Below are 16294 nucleotides of genomic sequence, written 5' to 3'. Positions count from 1 at the left end.
TGGCACCACAGTCTTGAGTAAGGCCCCCTACAGAAGCTTATTTTGTCCCATTTTACTGTGCCACTTCTTTAGTACTATGTGACTTGAAGCAATGGGATTCTGGGCTCTGGCTTAAGGGCTGTCTCTAGACAACTTTTAATATTATGGTTCATTTTTATAAAACTATTTGTGTTTTCATTGGTTCTTTTCTCCTTTAAAACAAAAATCAACTCAAATGGCTTCTGACAATTTTGTTATATCTCTACAGTTCCTTTTTTTGAATGAAAAATCTTTAAAACGTTTCTTTTAAAAATTTTTTTTAAAATATAAAATTAAGCATAACAAAATAGAATAAAGCCAATCAAAACAAACTAGTGTGACACAGAATAATACGAAATCAACCAAGGTTATCATAATACCTCTGGTTGTCCTCCAAATAGCAAAACATTATGTCCTCAGATATAATAAAAATCAAATAAAGCAGAAAAACCTATAAAAAAACAATGAATGCAATACAGGACTTCAAAACAAGACAGTAGTAAGTCCAAAATGACTACCATAATATAGCTTGCTGTCTTTGAAATACAAAACAAAACAGGATATAACCCAACCCAACAAAACAATGGAAGTGATACAGGATTTCAAAACATGATAATAGGGAATTAACAGTGGCCACCACCTTCTACAGGAGATTCCCCATAGATGCCACACTGTATACTGTTATCCTCTGAATAGATGTTCAGACCGCCAACTCTAAATGTGCAAAGTCAGTGAAACATGAAACACCACAAGCATCAAAGTGCATTTCATCTCAATACCTATCAGCCTGTATTTCTCCAGATCAGCAGTCTGGCTATCCCCTGGTGGTGTGGCCCGAGTGTGGTGAATAGCCAAGTTCTGTCTGGTTACATTGCAACAAAAAGTGTGAAATAGTGAATAATCTTCCACATCTGTTAAGTTAGAAATGAAATGGCATTTGGAATATGGATTAGGGAGAACGAGGAAGGAAGCTCAGCACCTGCATGCCCTCTTTGAGCTGGCTGGCACTTGGGCTAGGGAGAGGAGAATACCTCTCCCCACCCCCATCGGGGGAGCAACCAGTTTATTGAGAAGAACTGTATTGTTTGATTGACTTTGCAAGCCTAAAGCTAAGCAGCTGTTTGGAGGACAGCCATATGCAATACGGGAACTATTGTAGATTTTCTACTGTCTTTATCAGTATTTCCATTCGTTTATTTTTTTTTTTTGCTCTGTTTTATTTCCTTTGAAATTACAGAGGGAAAAACTGAAGAATTTAGTGGAATTCAAAATGTACTATAGCATAATGGCGAAAGAAGAGGAAATGTCTAAAAAGGGAAGCTGGTAGCCAGTTGATTTCCTGTTGCCTTGTTTTGAAGTCCTGTATCGTTTCAGTTGTGTTTGGTTTTATTGTTTTGTTAGATTCTGTTATGTCTGATGCTATGGGCAGCTATTTTGAAGATGTATTATGGGGGCTGGGGATTTAGCTCAGCAGCACAAACACTTGTCTGGCAAGTAGGTCATGAGTTTGATCCCCAGTACAAAAAAAAAAATGTATTGTGATAGCCATTGTTGATTCCCTATTGTCTTCTGTTCAAGTTGTGTATCACTTGCATTGTTTTGTTTTGATTGATTTTTCTTCTGCTTTGTTTTGTTTGATTGTAATATGTCTGATGTTATAGACAGCTATTTTGAAGATTAAATGAGACATTATGGTAGCTGTTGTTGATATTCTATTATCTTGTTTTGAAGTCCTGTATTTTTGCTTTAAAACGTTTTGATTGGCTTCATTTTGTTTTGTTCTGTTTGGTTTTATTCTCTTTAAAATAAACAAACAAACAAAAAAAGAAACAAGACAAAGCTTATCCTGGGAAATAAAAAGGACCTTTTGAACTGAAGAACAAATTTCCAAATTAATTGATTAACTTTAGAAGGCAATCTACATTATATGAAAAATTATGTTTTAAAAGTAGTATATCAGTGAATAAATGTTAGCGTAAAGAACTGTTTTTAATTACATTGGAATTGTGAAAAAATAATTTTGTACTGTTAGGTTCATATTGACTGAGTTTACAGAATTTATTACTCACACTTATTACAATTTATTTGAAAGAAAAGGGTTTAGTAGAGGTTGTAAGGATCAGACGAAATTATAGCACTAGAAGTCTTTTGCAGACTACAAAGCACAAGTATTACAAGGCGTGCCACTGCGTGTGCTCTGGGTGTGGAGCGAATGCAGGCCTCCTTCACACAGCCCTGAACGGTCCCCACCTCCGAGCACTTGTTTTACTTTCCGGTGTTTGGCTTGCACTGCGAGGTCTTAGCATTGCTGTGAGAAACTTCCTATTTTTAAGTCCAAATTTGAAAATTGCATTCATGTTTTAACAGGGTATTTATTTACGTGATCTGGCCATGATTTATCCCAAGGAAGGGGAAGTGATTTGGGGCCATGGGTGGCTTATTGTAGTGCTCTCCACTGCTGAGGAAGAGTATTCTAATGAGAATTTTGGGTTATTGTAACCAACTGTTACTGTGATTGGTATTTTACTAGAGTTATTGTTTGAAGTCTTCTTGTACATGTATATTACGTAGACCAAAAGTCAGATCAAAATAAATAAAAGAGCAATACTGTCATCAAATATTGTGCCCATTAGAGCTGAAATTAATTTTTTTCAATTTTTTTTATTTTCAAGAGGGTACAACAAAACATAGTACAAAGCAGATCAGAAGAAAACAATATAAGTGACACAGATTTCAAAGCAAGACAATAAGAGATCATCAGTGGCTACTATAATGTGTCTTGTTTTCTGCTAAATAGTTGTCTGTATCTTCACATGCAATGAATTCATACAGAACAAAATAGTATAAAGCTGATCAAAACAGAATAATGAAGGCATTACAGGCCTTCAAAACCAGACAATAGGAAAATCAACAATGGCTGCCATAATGTCTCTTGTTTTCTTCAAAACAGTTGTCCATACCTTCATGTGTGTTGAAATTAAATAATACAAAACAGACTAAAGCCACTCTGAACAAAAAAGAAAAGCATTACTGGATTTCACAGCATGACGATAGGAAATCAGCAATGGATACCTATCACGTCTCTTTTTCTTAAAAGTATCTATTCATTTCATCACGCATAATGCTGTCAATTCTGGTAGACTGTTTTGGAGAAGTTCTAGACATAATGTATAAGTTAGAGCTGAAATTAATTATAACATCTTTGTAATGCATGTTTACATGTCAGAAAATTGATGCCTTTGGTAAACAAGCATTTTATTCACTTATTTCCAGATTAGTTGAGGCTGTGTACAGTGGACTTTTACTTTTTTTGTTTGCTTCCTTTCCTGTCAGGTGGTATAAGTATCTAAAAGGACTTACGTAAAACAAGTATATAACAGCTTATTTTTAAATGTCAAGAATTAACATAATATATTTGTTCTTTTAAGATATATGATTCACTAGTTTTTAGTATATCAATCAGGTTAATGTACAGCTATCAGCTCTAGAACATTATAATCATCCCCAATAGAAACATTTTCAACATCCCCCATAGAAACTTCTTACCCATTAGGAGTTACTTTGCATTTTTCCTAAAGCCTCTAGCACTAAATAAGCACCAATTTACTTTTTGTCTATGGATTTGGCTATATTGGGCATTTCATATAAATGTTAGATTCAGCATATGTTCTTCCATAATTTTTTTTACTTAGCATAATGAGTTTAGAGTTCATCCCTCTATCATTTTTTTCATGGCCGTATAATATTCCATTGTATAGATGCACTGCATTTTTTGTCTTTTGATGAATATTTGAATTGTTTTCATGTTTGTTATTATGAATACTGCAATAAATATGCATGTACAAGTGTTTGTATGGACATAACTTCTTATTTCTCTTCAGTATATATCTGTAAGTGGAATACTCAAAGGACAACTTTATTTAGCATTGTTTACCAAATTGTTTCCAAAGTAAATGCACCATTGTGTATTTGACTAACAGTGATATATAAGTGTAACAATTCTTCCACAACTTCAACAATTGACACCACTTTTTTTTACTGTGGGCATCTTATTTTGTATAAAACGCTATTTCATTGTACTTTTTTTCTTTTCCTCTTTTCTGCACCTGCAGACAGGATCTCACTAAACTGCTTAAGCAGGGCTCAAACACGCAATCCTCCTGCCTCACTCAGTCTCCCAGAGCACTGGGATTGCAGGTGTGCACCATTATACCTGGCTTAGTTGCATTTTCATTGTGATTCATAATTTCTGTGTGCTTTTTGGCAGTTTGTATATATTCTTTAGAAAAATATCTACAACTGCCCGTGTCTTATTTGGGTTATTATGTTTTTAATTGAGTTACTCTATTCTATTCTAGGTATAGTTCCTTATCAGATATAGGATCTAAAATATTTTCTCCCATTCTGTGGGTTATCTTTTCATTTTATTGGTGAAGCACAAATGTTTTTCATTTTGACAATATCAGTCTTTTTTCTTTTTTTGCATGTATTTTTGGTATATCTAAGAAGCCATTGTCTAATTGATTTCACAGAGATTTTCTCCATCGTTTTCTTTTAAATGTTTTACTTTTTTTTAGCTCTTACATGTAAGTATGTAAATTTTTATGTATGATATGGAAAAGCATTTAAAGACATCCTTTTGCCTATGGATATCAAGTTGTCATACTACCATTTTTGAAAAGATTATTCTTTTGCTATGGAATTTTCTTGGTACTCTTTTTGAAAATCAATTGACCGTAAGTGCAAGTATTAGTTATTTTCCATTGATTTACAGTATGTGTTGGTCCTACTGGCACTATTTATCTAGGCCAGTACACCCTGTCTTGGTTACTATTATTTTTGTAGGAAACTTTGAAATCAGAAATTGTATTTCAACCTTGTTCTTCTTTCATCAACATTAATTTTGACTGTCATAAGTCTCTTATTTCCATATAAATTTTAGGATCAGCTTGTCTTTGCTGCAAAAAAGGCCAAACTGATTTCTGGTTCAGATCGAGTTGATTATTTAGATCATTTTAGAGAACACTGCAATCTTAAGAATATTGTCTTGTAATATATAAACATGGGTTGTCTTCTCACTTATCAATATTCTTTAACTTTTCTCAGTAGTGTTTTATAGTGTTCACAGTATAACTTTTACACTTTGTTAAATTACTCCAGAGTATTTTTTTAAATTTTTATTTATTTTATTTTATTTTGTTAATCAGTACCGGGGATCCAACTCACAACCATGTGCTTGCAAGGCAGACACTTATGCCACTGAGCTAAATCCCCAGCCCTGAGTATTTTATTTTTTGATACTAATTGATATGAAATTTTTGCTTTAATTTTATTTTCACATTGTCTATTGATACTATATATGATTACTATTAATTCTTGTTTATTGAACTTACATCCTGCAAACTTGCTAAACTCATCTATTGATTCTAACAGATTTTTAGGCTATTCTTTAGGGTATATAAAATTATGTCATTTGGTAATTGAGTTTTAACTTCTTGCTTTTTTTTATCCCTATGCTTGTGTGAATGCCTTTTAGCCCTATATCTAATTTCCCTGACTAGAACCTCCAGTATAATATTGAGTAGAAGTGGCAAGAATTGGTCATCTTTATCCTTCTCTGGATCTCAGGGAAATCAATCACTGTTAAATATTGTTGTTTGTAGGACTTTAATTGCTGTTGTTATCAGATTCAGAAATTTCTTTTGTATTCCTGATTTCTAAGTGAAATCATTTAGATTTAAAAATTATGTTATTTTTATTCTTTATTCTAATGAGATGATTAGATTGCTTTTCAAATGGTAAACCAACTTAACATCCCTGGGATACATTCCATTTAGTCATAGTGTATAATCTTTTCAATATATGGCAGAATTTGATTTGCTCACATTTTACTTAGGGTTTTTTGTGTGTCCATTCATAAGAGATATTTGTCTCTAGTTTTCCTGTGATGTCTTTGGTTTTGATATGAAGTAATATTGGCCTCATAGAATAAGTTGGTTGGTACTGTATTTCCTATTTTTTTGAAGACTTTATAAACTAGACTATTAATACATCTTTAAACATTTGGTAGAATTCATCAGTGAAACTAGCTGGGCCTGGCCTTTCGTTTGTGGAAAATTTTTAAATTACTTTTATGGTTTGGATCTAAAAGTCTGCCCAAAACTCATATGTTGAAGGGTTGGTTTCCAGTGCAGAACTGTTCATCCATGGGGCCCTTGAAAAGTGACTGAACCATGAGGAGTTTGACCTCATCAATGGGTTAATAAACTCATAGCTGAATGGGCCATTTGGCGTGATGGGAACAGGAAGCTGGGCCTTGTTAGAGGAAGTACACCTCTTGGTTTATGAACTTGTAGACAGTGCCTTGTCCCTGCCTTTGCCCCCCACTTCCTTCCCAGGCACCCTGATGGAGCCCTTTGCTCCATCACACCCTCCTCACGATGATACTCAGCTTTATTATGGGCCCAGAAACAATAGAACCAAGTGACAACAAATCAAAACATCAGAACCTAAAGTCAAAATAAACTTTTTCTCCTGTAAGTGATTTCTCAGGTATTTTATCACAGTGACACTGAGGACCGGCTTCCTCAGTCGCTTTATTTTTTATAGGTTTACTTAGATTTTTCTTTTTCGCTTCAGTTTGGAAAGTTTGTGTCTTTCTAGGAATTTGTTCTTTTTGTTTCAGTTTTTTAATTTTTTGACTATAGTTGTTGACATTACTTCCTTTTGAAAATATGTCATACAGCTCCTTTGATTTCTGTGATAGTGCTCGCCTCTTATTCCTGATTTTTACAATTGTAGTGTTCTCTTTCTTTCTCATCTACTTAGTGGTTTGTCAGTTTTGTTTATTTGGTTTGATTGATTTTTTTTTTTGTTTTTCTATAACACTGCCTACATAGAAAAGTAAACAGTTTACATGTTCCCTGAGGCTTAAAAAATTTTTCCACATTTTATACAAATTTAAATAAGTCAGCTAAAGATAGTACAGTAAGCAAAATTTGCTTTAAATTTGCTATTAACTTGCTGGGCATGGTGGTATACCCATAATCCCAGCACTCAGGGGGCTGAGGCAGGAGGATCACTGAGAGTTTGAGGCCAGCTTAGGCTACATAGTGAGTTCAAGGCCAGCCTGAACTACATAGAGAGACTCTGTCTCCAAAAAAAAAAAAAGAAGGCAATTTAGGGTTGTACATAATACTTTCAGTATTTATAAGCCTTCCAAGACAACCTTTAGGAACATTTCCCATTATGTTGACTGTAAAAATAAAAATAAATTCTTTGAATATTACTAGCGGCACACCCTAGATAGTCTGTACCTTTTCTGGGATTTTTCTTTGCTGCCTAAGAGAAAGATAAAGTCCACCAGGTCAAGATTTACACATTTTTACCAACTTATGCTTAATGTGTTTGTATTTACGTTCAACCAGTCCATGGTGTGTGATGTACTCCATTATCTTTTCATAAGAGAGAAACATTAGTACCTTTTCTATCTATTCTTAAGTAATTGTTGGGCTGTTACCTCACTGGTTTATTCTGGTCCCAAATCCAGGTAGCCTAGGCTGGTCTCAGATTTGTAGTAGTCCTTTTGCCTCAGCCTCCCAAGTTCTGGGATTGCAGGTATGTGCCACCTCATTTAAGTTTAGCTTGTTGATAGAGTACCAAATATTTGCTTATTTCTTATGTAAAAGTTTTTGGTTATTAAAGGAAATATCTATAGTAGACGGTTAGTTATTTAGGGCAGAAGAGTGCCATTGTCCTTCAGTATCAGAAATTCTAGCTGTTTTATAAAAGAAACTTACAAGAGGTGTTTTTATCAGCGAGTACCTTACTGAAGTCTGCTCAGAAAGTACTTCGTGCATGCTCATTGGATGTAGGAAAATTGCTTTAGTAAAACTAAGGACAGAAGATATGAAGAAAATGTAATGCATTGTTTGCTTGATGCATGATTCATGGACTGGCTGCATTAGTACGTAACAAAGTAAGGCTGGAACCCCTACAAAGTCTATGATTATCAGATTTCTTTTTTTATTTTAAAGAGAATAAAACAAAACAAAACAGAGCAGATCAGAACAAAACAATGCAATCAACACAGGATTTCAAAACAAGACAATAGGAAATCAAGTGTCTCTTGTTTTCTTAGAAACAGTTACCTATATCTTCACACACAATGAATTCATACAAAACCAAATAGTATAAAATCAATCAAAACAAAAGAATGAAAGCATTATAGACCTTCAAAACCAGACAATAGGAAAATCAACAATGGCCACCTTAATGTCTCTTGTTCTTTTCAAAGTAGCTGTCCATACCGTCACACATACTGAAATCAAATAATAGAAACAGACTAAAACCAGTCAAAATGAAGAATAAAAGCATTATTCGAGTTCAAAACAAGATGATAGGAAATCAGCAATGGCTACCATAATATCTCATTTTCTTCTTGATTATCAGATTTAATGAATATAGGTCACTGTCTTCCAAATGATAGGACATATAGTTTGTATTGGAGTTGGCTCTGAAAGCCTCTTGTACTTTCCGGTGTTCCATTTAAGAGACTATTCCACCCCACACTCTTTCCTTCTCTACCTCCGTACATCTCAGTACTGGGGATTGAAACGAGGAACACCGAGCTACACCCCCAGCCTCCCAGCTGGCTGGGGTTACAGGCATGAGCTGCCATGCCCAGTTTTTCTTTCTCTTGTTGAGAAAACTCAAAATACGTGGTGGGGCTCCTCAGCATTTTGGTTTTCTAGCTGAATATCCTTAGGAAGTAAACAAGCTGCTATTGACATATTTTTTCTGAACTGAAAGAAATACTTATGTTATCCCACAGGTGTATTTAGATGATCATTATTGTCTTTACTTCCATCTATAACTAATTTAAGAGAATTTGATAAGAAAATAGAACTAGTTAGCCAGGCATGGTGGCTCATGCCTGTAATCCCAGCACTCAGGAGGCTGAGTTGGGAGGATCGTTGTGAGTTCAAGACCAGCCTGGGCTACAAAGTGAGCTCAAGGCCAGCCTGAACTGCATAGCAAGACCACGTCTCAAAAAAAAAAGAAAAGAAAAGAAAAGAAAAAAGAAAATAGTACTGGTTAAGAAAACATATACTATTCTGTAACTGCTGACATAACCCCACCTCCAACCAGTTGTATATAGATGCTTATCTGAGAGGCAGATAGGGTGCAGGTGGGAAAAATTAAAACCCATACCAGAGAAAGGAATTAAAACATTCATCCTACTAGTAGAGAATTTAGCATTGTGAATTTCAGAAATAAAGAAAAGTAAATGATATACTAGTATTTCAAGTACACTGATTTTCCCTGGTCTAATGACAAGACTATAATAGTACCACTCAGGTTTCCAGGTCGGGAGTATTAGAGGTTACTCTATCTGAATCTTTTAACTTTTGTTCATTTTTTTTTCTTCTTTTTTTCTGTCTGTTTTTTGAGACAGGGTCTCACTGTGCAATTCAGGCTGGCCTTGTGCTCACTTTTGTAGCCCAGGCTGGTCTCAAACTCACAATGATCCTCCTGCCTCAGCCTCCTGAGTGCTGGGATCACAGGCATGAGCCATCATGCCTGGCTTATACTTTTATTTCTCAAAATTATTTCTGTATATATTTTCATCTTTGAATCTTATATACTACTGAGTATCCACAGAGTTCAGTTGTAAACTATAGAACTCAGTCTGAGTCTGTAGAAAGGAGGAATGTGTTTGGATGTTGCTCACCTGGAAGTGGAGCAGGGAGGAGGGACACTAAGAGGGTTCTAACACAGATGGTGCCATCATAGCTGCACATCACCACACATTTGCCTTTTCTATATCAACATAAAACGCTCCTGTATTTCCAACAGCATCACAGTAAGTTCTTCCTTACTGAACTAAATTTCACTCCTTGAAGGCAAGCTGTGAATCTCAGTTTCATTTGTAGTTCTCCAGTATGCTCTAGAAGTAATGATTGTTCCTGTAGTTTATGGGCTGGTCTGCTATGAACTCTGAGGCCTATGCGGTGAATCACATGACTCACATCACCAGCCTAGTCTACCTAGCAGACAAGGAGAAAGTAAATGACTTAGCGTGTATAAATACATACTTGACACAGTGAGAAAGAAATATGCATAGTTATTAAGAGTTCTCATTTCTGCAGTTGCTTGCTGCCCACTTCCTGATTCACTTGCCCTAAGCTAGTGAAACTCCATTTACAGTGTTGCTGGCAGAAACATGGCAGAGAAGGTAAAACCAAACCTGGTTAAGTGTCTATCATAGTTAGGATAAAGTTTCATACTGTCCTAATAGAAGGAGTTCAGTGAAATTAACAGTATAATTAATAGTAGCAGGCTGGTCCCTCAGGATTGATTATTACATGTGGCATGTTGATACTTTTTAGTATTAGTAAACAGGTTAACTGTAGTGAGCAGCTGTGTTATTGCCTTTACCACATGGTCATTTTGCTTACGAGGATGAATTATTGAACAAATCCTATACTACTGTTGAAAGTGCCAGATAAATATTTTATAGATTGATTGATCATGTCTGTCTGACCTTTGAGTCTTTCTCTAGTAGTTGGTCAATTGGGACATAGATATTCTCCTTTTTCTTTGTTTAAGATAGGTATCCCCAGTAATAAAACCCAAAATGTGTAATTGTTATTGTACAAAAGAAAGGAAAAAAAAGTGCTCTAAAGAATATAACTGCATATATATTTAAGTGTATAAGATAGATAACCATATTACTGAGTTTTGTTGGATCACTGAACAGAACTGTTTGCAGTTTTCACTGTTTAAAAGTCCACTTTATATGCTTTAATTTTGTAAGTTGAACAACTATTTCTCTGTAATCTATTAATTAGTGATTTCCCACTGTTTATTCTTCCTGAAATTCTGTATAACTTGTACTTTGTTTTTTTTTCTTTTTCTCCTTAAATAAAATAAAAAAAAAAAAGGTATCCCCTAACCTCTTCCCAACCATTTGTTGCCAGTTCTTTGGTCTTTTTTCTTCTATATTTGTACTCATTCATCTGAATTTTGATTCTTTGTGAATCAGTATGGCTTCTAATGCAAACTGTTTTTGGTCTTGGAGTCAGATGGACCAGGATGTACGCTTTCGTTGTTTATAGCTGTGTAGCTAAGAAGTTGCAGCTGTCTTATAATCATTGTGATCTATACCTCATGTCATATCCCGTGGGCAAACTGGACCTAAGATAAGTGGCTTGGCTCTTCTATTTTGACTCGGAGTATCCTCTTCAGCCTTAGATATCCCATTGGTCACAAGAGCCAAGAACAGAGTTGCTTGCCTTCTATCCTGGCCTGAGTAAGGAGATTTTTCTCAGCCCACCTGATGTTATTAGCTTTACTGATTACTTGGTAAATATGTCAGGTTTGTAAGTGAAAAGATAGAGGTTTTGCCTCTAAAAGCTAATAGGTATTTTTGCCTTTTTTCTCTCTTCCTTTGTTTTTGCTTTGTTTTGTTTGTGGTAGTGGAGCAAAGTGCAACATTTTTTTCTCTTTGGAAGGAATATTCAGCATGCTCTAATTCATTGTCCAACGGAAATCTTACTTAGGGAGCAGGCTTCTGAATTTTTGCCATATTTATGTTCTGCCCTCTGGCAGACCCTTGTCTTACTCAGATATCTGTTAATTCCTGCAAACAAATCTTATCAGCAAGGTGGCTTCTTGTCTTGTGGGAGTGTAAGATGATTAAAGGCTCCCATGGGCCAAGTGATGGCACAAAACTAGAGTTAATGTACATATTACTCAGGCTAAAAGTATCATACTTTTGCAGGCATGGTGGTGCATGCCTGTAATTGCAGCTCTTGGGAGGCTGAGGCAGGAGGATCATTGCCAGTTTGAGATCAGCTTGAACTACACTACTGTCTCAAAACAAAACCAAAAAAACCCCCCAAAGTACCATGTTTTATCTGCCAGTTGAGATAGAAAAATATACACACTTACTGTTGAAGCAGTGGCTGCACAGCAGATGAGGAGATGTATTGATTTGCTCTGCTGGAACTCACATCTGGCTCAGCAACTGCAGCCAGAGTTGTTGGCTGAATAAATTCGTGGTAAACCTCTGTCATTCTCAGAGACCTTTATGTCTTCTGCATAGGCCCAATGCATGCTGAAAGAGATTTTTACAAGTGGTACTGTCCCATAGCTTTCAAATTCATGATGATGGCATTAATCTTTGTGATTTCCCCCATAAGAAGTCACATAGCTTTCCGTTCATTGCTTGGCAGAAAACTAGATTCTTTAGTTCTAATCATGATAATCCTCCTTAGAGTAGGTCCTTCTTAATCAGGGTTTCATCATCCAGTTTTAGATACCTTCAGTCAATTGCAGTTCAAAAACATTAAATGAAACATTCTTAAAATAAACAATGCCTAAGTTTTAGGTTGCACACTATTCTGAATAGCAAGATGAAGTCTCTTGCTGTTGTGCCAGGGATAAGAATTGTCATGTTGTCCAGCATGTGCACATTGCATACACTTCTTGCCTGTTAGTCACTAGCCATCTTGGTTAATCAGATCAACTGTGATGATGCAGTGCTTGTGTTCAAGTAACCCTTATTTTATTTGATAATGGCCACAAAGCACCAAAGTAGTAAGTGGTGATTTGACAATTTGAATACACCAAAAAAGCCATGATGAAAGTTCTCAGTAATAATAATGGTGATGAAAAAATTTATCTGAGATTGCCAACATCTATAATATAATAATAGTGAGAGAATATTCACATATCTTAATTACAGTATGTTATTATAATTATTGTTTTTGATTATTGTTAGTTTCTTACTGCTCCTAATTTATAAACTTTATCATAGGTATGTGTATATAGAAAAAACACAGTTTATAGAGTTCCCTATGATATGTCATTTCATCAGTCCAGTGGGATCTTAGAATATGCTCCCCATAGATTAGAGGGTACTATTGTCCACAGATCAGAATACAAATGTGGGAATTGTGCCTATCTGTACAGTATTCCACCTGTAACTCAGGCTCTGGGTAGGAAATTGTAAGGCTTCATTTGTGTCTGAAACGTCTGAAGCCTTCCACTAACAGGACCATACAGTATTGAATCCTCACAGATCAGCATCAGCCCAAGGAAGAGATCCAATAAATCCTGAGACAGCTAATAATTTCCATTTCTCCTCATTTAGGAAAGAGTAGAAGGACAAGTTACAGGGTTATGTTACTGAAATGTTCCTCCTTAAAGGGTCCAATTTCTCCTTCTGTTGGAGGCTGTAGTCCACTGACTGACTTGGCTGGACCAAGAAAGTCTATTGATGTGTTGTGCTTGATCACATTGTGCCTCTGTCACTTAACCTACAGACCAGACCAGAGTTTCCCAGGCTCCCTAGCTATTCTGGTTTTACAAACCCCTCATTAACTCTATACCACCAAAATACTCCTATGGCTCAAACCATCACTTTAGCCCTCCTGTTTATTATGTGCTCTCTTCCCCTTTTGCTTCTGGACCCTTAGCTCTTTTGTCTCAGCTGGCTCTGACCCTTCTGAAGTCAGAAGCTCTTGAAGAGCATCTGCAGTTCTGGCCTTCCTGGGACTGCAGGCAGGAGGTGGCTGAGCAGGTGACAGGGTCAGTCTCCCTCTTTATCAGCACATTTTTGGCTTCTAGATCTAAGTTTTAATCTAGAGTCCTGTTATACTATGAAAAAGATGGAGCTTTATTTTCTTTTAGGGCCTAAGAGAGTACAGATGAATAACATTTTGGCAACTGTTACAAATTTTCAATTTTATCCTTCAGATATCTTTTACTGGTAACATGCTATAACATCTGAGGCCAGCAAGTCTATTATAACATCTCAGAGTGCCTTCTTCTTTTTTTTTTTTTTTTTTTTTGTCTTTTTCCTTTTTATCGGTACCAGGGATTGAACTCACAACTGCCTGCTAGCAAGGCAGGCGCTTATGCCGCTGAGCTAAATCCCCAGCCCCTCAGAGTGCTTTCTTACCTACCTTCTTATTTTCAGATAACCTTGTGATATAGATAGAACTGAATTTTTATAATCTGTTAATCAGAACTATAAATTTTAACAAAATGCTATATGTACATTTTTCCATCTCTATGCAGTATTTCTTACTGGAGGAGATGCATTCACCACTTTCTTAACACTTCTAAAGTATCCTTGAATGAAATGCTTGGCTTTCCCCTGGGGACGTGGAGACTGGGGGTTGGGGGGATAGTTTATTTGTGGAAAGTTTACTCACGGAGGCCCAAACTCTTTTCTTGTTCTTCTCTCCTTTGTCTACACTCCAGTGCCTATGATGAGTGGTCTACTGGGTCAATTACTATGGTTGAAAAATTTCCAAGCCAAACCAAACCAAAAAGAAGGCTGTCTGTGCTGAGGAGATAAGAAGGCAGAATTTAATCTTTACATCTGCGGACTATTGAATCTTCACACCAGCAGACTGTTGAGGGGTAATTCCTCAAACAGCCCTGAGTTTACAGAGGGCTTAGTTTATATAGAATTTAGAAGTGGGAGGTACAACACAAGTGACAAAACGTTACATAATTGGTTACACGCATTGAGTCATATATTTATAGGCAGGCTACTCGTGAACAGATTTGTTGAAACAAACGAATTACTTTTCACAATATAGAAACACTCTGGAAACTAGGGGAGGGAGCTCTTCCAGAGTGAGCTTAGGTAAAGGCATTACCATAATATAGAAACGTTGTGGGAATGGGGCCCTTACAAAGTTAGCAAGGGTAAAGGTGTCCTTGACTAGCCCAGGGTGCCTTAAGGTGCAGACAATTACCATGACTCAATGCTCATCAGAGATACTCATCTGGGCTGCAGATACTGTGGAGGTCAGTTGAATTCATCAGAAACAACAGAACAGAAACTCAGAGACCTCTAATTGATCAAGAAATATCTGTAAGTTTGTTAAAATGTGTTCTTATGTTATATATAGTTGTGCCCCTTCTTCCCCCCCAAGAAAAGAAAAAAAATTTTTTTCTTTTGTTTTGTTTTAAAGGTTAACAGTAAATTCATCTTAGAAAGGCAGCTCAATATTTTTCCTCTCCACCCAGTCTCTCTGAAGATACTGTTCATCTTTAAAGCACAACACGAAGGAGTTCTTACTGTGATTTAGTGCAGGCCTCAGCTGCTATCTCTTCCTGGGGTTTTGCTGGAGGCCGGAGCTTCCCGACAGCCTGGACTGTGGAGTGGTGGAATGCAGTGCTGACGTCACGGCCGCTCCTGGGAATATTTTGAATTCCTCTTCCTGGCAGTGGTCAGGTGGCTTCCAGCAAGAATGAAGGATAACAGCTTCCAAAAAAGAAAAAGAGAGAGGAGGAAAAGAACAGTTTATAATCAAAGTATTGTGGGGGAAGCACTTTTATTCTGAGCCAAAATTGAAATTAGAACCAGATGTCTTGCATTCTGATGCTGCATGAATCCTAAATACATTTATTAATGACTGTAATAGCTGAGCTGTTTGGCTAAACTGAACTTAAATCTTTAAAAAGTTTTAAGAAAAAAAAAAAAAAACACTACAGTGACACTTTAAAAGCAGCTTTCTGAGTGAAACATGAGGACCCTCATAAATTGTCCCTGAAGTTAATGTACAGGCTGTTTTAAACCCTAGTCACCTTTTGAAACTAAAAATCTGTGTGATCGATTAATGTATTTTCTGCTGTTCAAATAAATCCAAGCCGTTTTTCAAAAAAGGTAAACACTATTTTAGCATCTGCTGCAGATTGTTTTTTCTCAAAATATTTACAGTACAGAATGTTATTTCTGTCCATTACTACTCCAGCCAGAAAGAAAAATTTAGCAGATTCTTAATATAACAAATATAGGTTGTGCTGGAGTCAAACGACTACAGTAATGTGTGCAGCCAAAAAGTGAACAGTAATTAAGTTAAATTTTAAACTTAATTTGTGTTTTTCTTTCCTAGCCCCTGCAGTGCTTTTGTTTGAATTTATTGTACTGCTTTAACTAAGCACAACTTGTATGTCTGCATTTGAAAGTAAAACATTATAATCATTTTTTAATTGAGCCTTTCAATACGTTTTTTGCTTGTTTTGATGTAGCAACAGTTACATTAACAACAGTTCTCCAATTTAGATGAATCTGCGTGAATACTTCCTGTTATACATTGAAATGGAAAGTTGGCTTCCTGTTGTAGATCCTGTTGCTAGTAAGGAATTTCCAGAAATGTGAAGAAGTGCTGACTCATAGTGTACAGTGCAGTGATCCAATGACAGTAGGGCTGAGGGGGTTTTTTGAGCTCTTGGCTGATACAAGCAAAAT

The 16294-nt window shown here is 36.1% G+C and overlaps 1 protein-coding gene and 1 long non-coding RNA gene across 10 annotated transcripts in view; one reads left to right on the top strand and one right to left on the bottom strand.

Moving 5' to 3' along the window:
- Positions 1–16294, top strand: part of Spidr (scaffold protein involved in DNA repair) — a 398515-nt gene that overhangs the window by 191195 nt on the left and 191026 nt on the right. The window lies entirely within an intron of this gene.
- Positions 2063–15532, bottom strand: LOC134478157 (uncharacterized). Of its 2 annotated transcripts, none has more exons than XR_010050637.1 (4): positions 15122–15532; positions 14244–14377; positions 11974–12139; positions 2063–8338 (listed from the first exon to the last, which is right to left on the bottom strand). It is a non-coding gene; the product is annotated as an uncharacterized LOC134478157 (long non-coding RNA). The 2 variants fall into 2 exon arrangements; XR_010050636.1 differs by lacking the exon at positions 2063–8338 and adding an exon at positions 8345–10067.

This window comes from Cavia porcellus, unplaced genomic scaffold (genome assembly GCF_034190915.1).
Source record: "Cavia porcellus strain 051 isolate PalLab524CR breed Dunkin Hartley unplaced genomic scaffold, mCavPor4.1 scaffold_11, whole genome shotgun sequence".
Classification (NCBI taxonomy): domain Eukaryota; kingdom Metazoa; phylum Chordata; class Mammalia; order Rodentia; family Caviidae; genus Cavia; species Cavia porcellus.
This window is presented reverse-complemented; position numbering and strand designations above follow the sequence as displayed.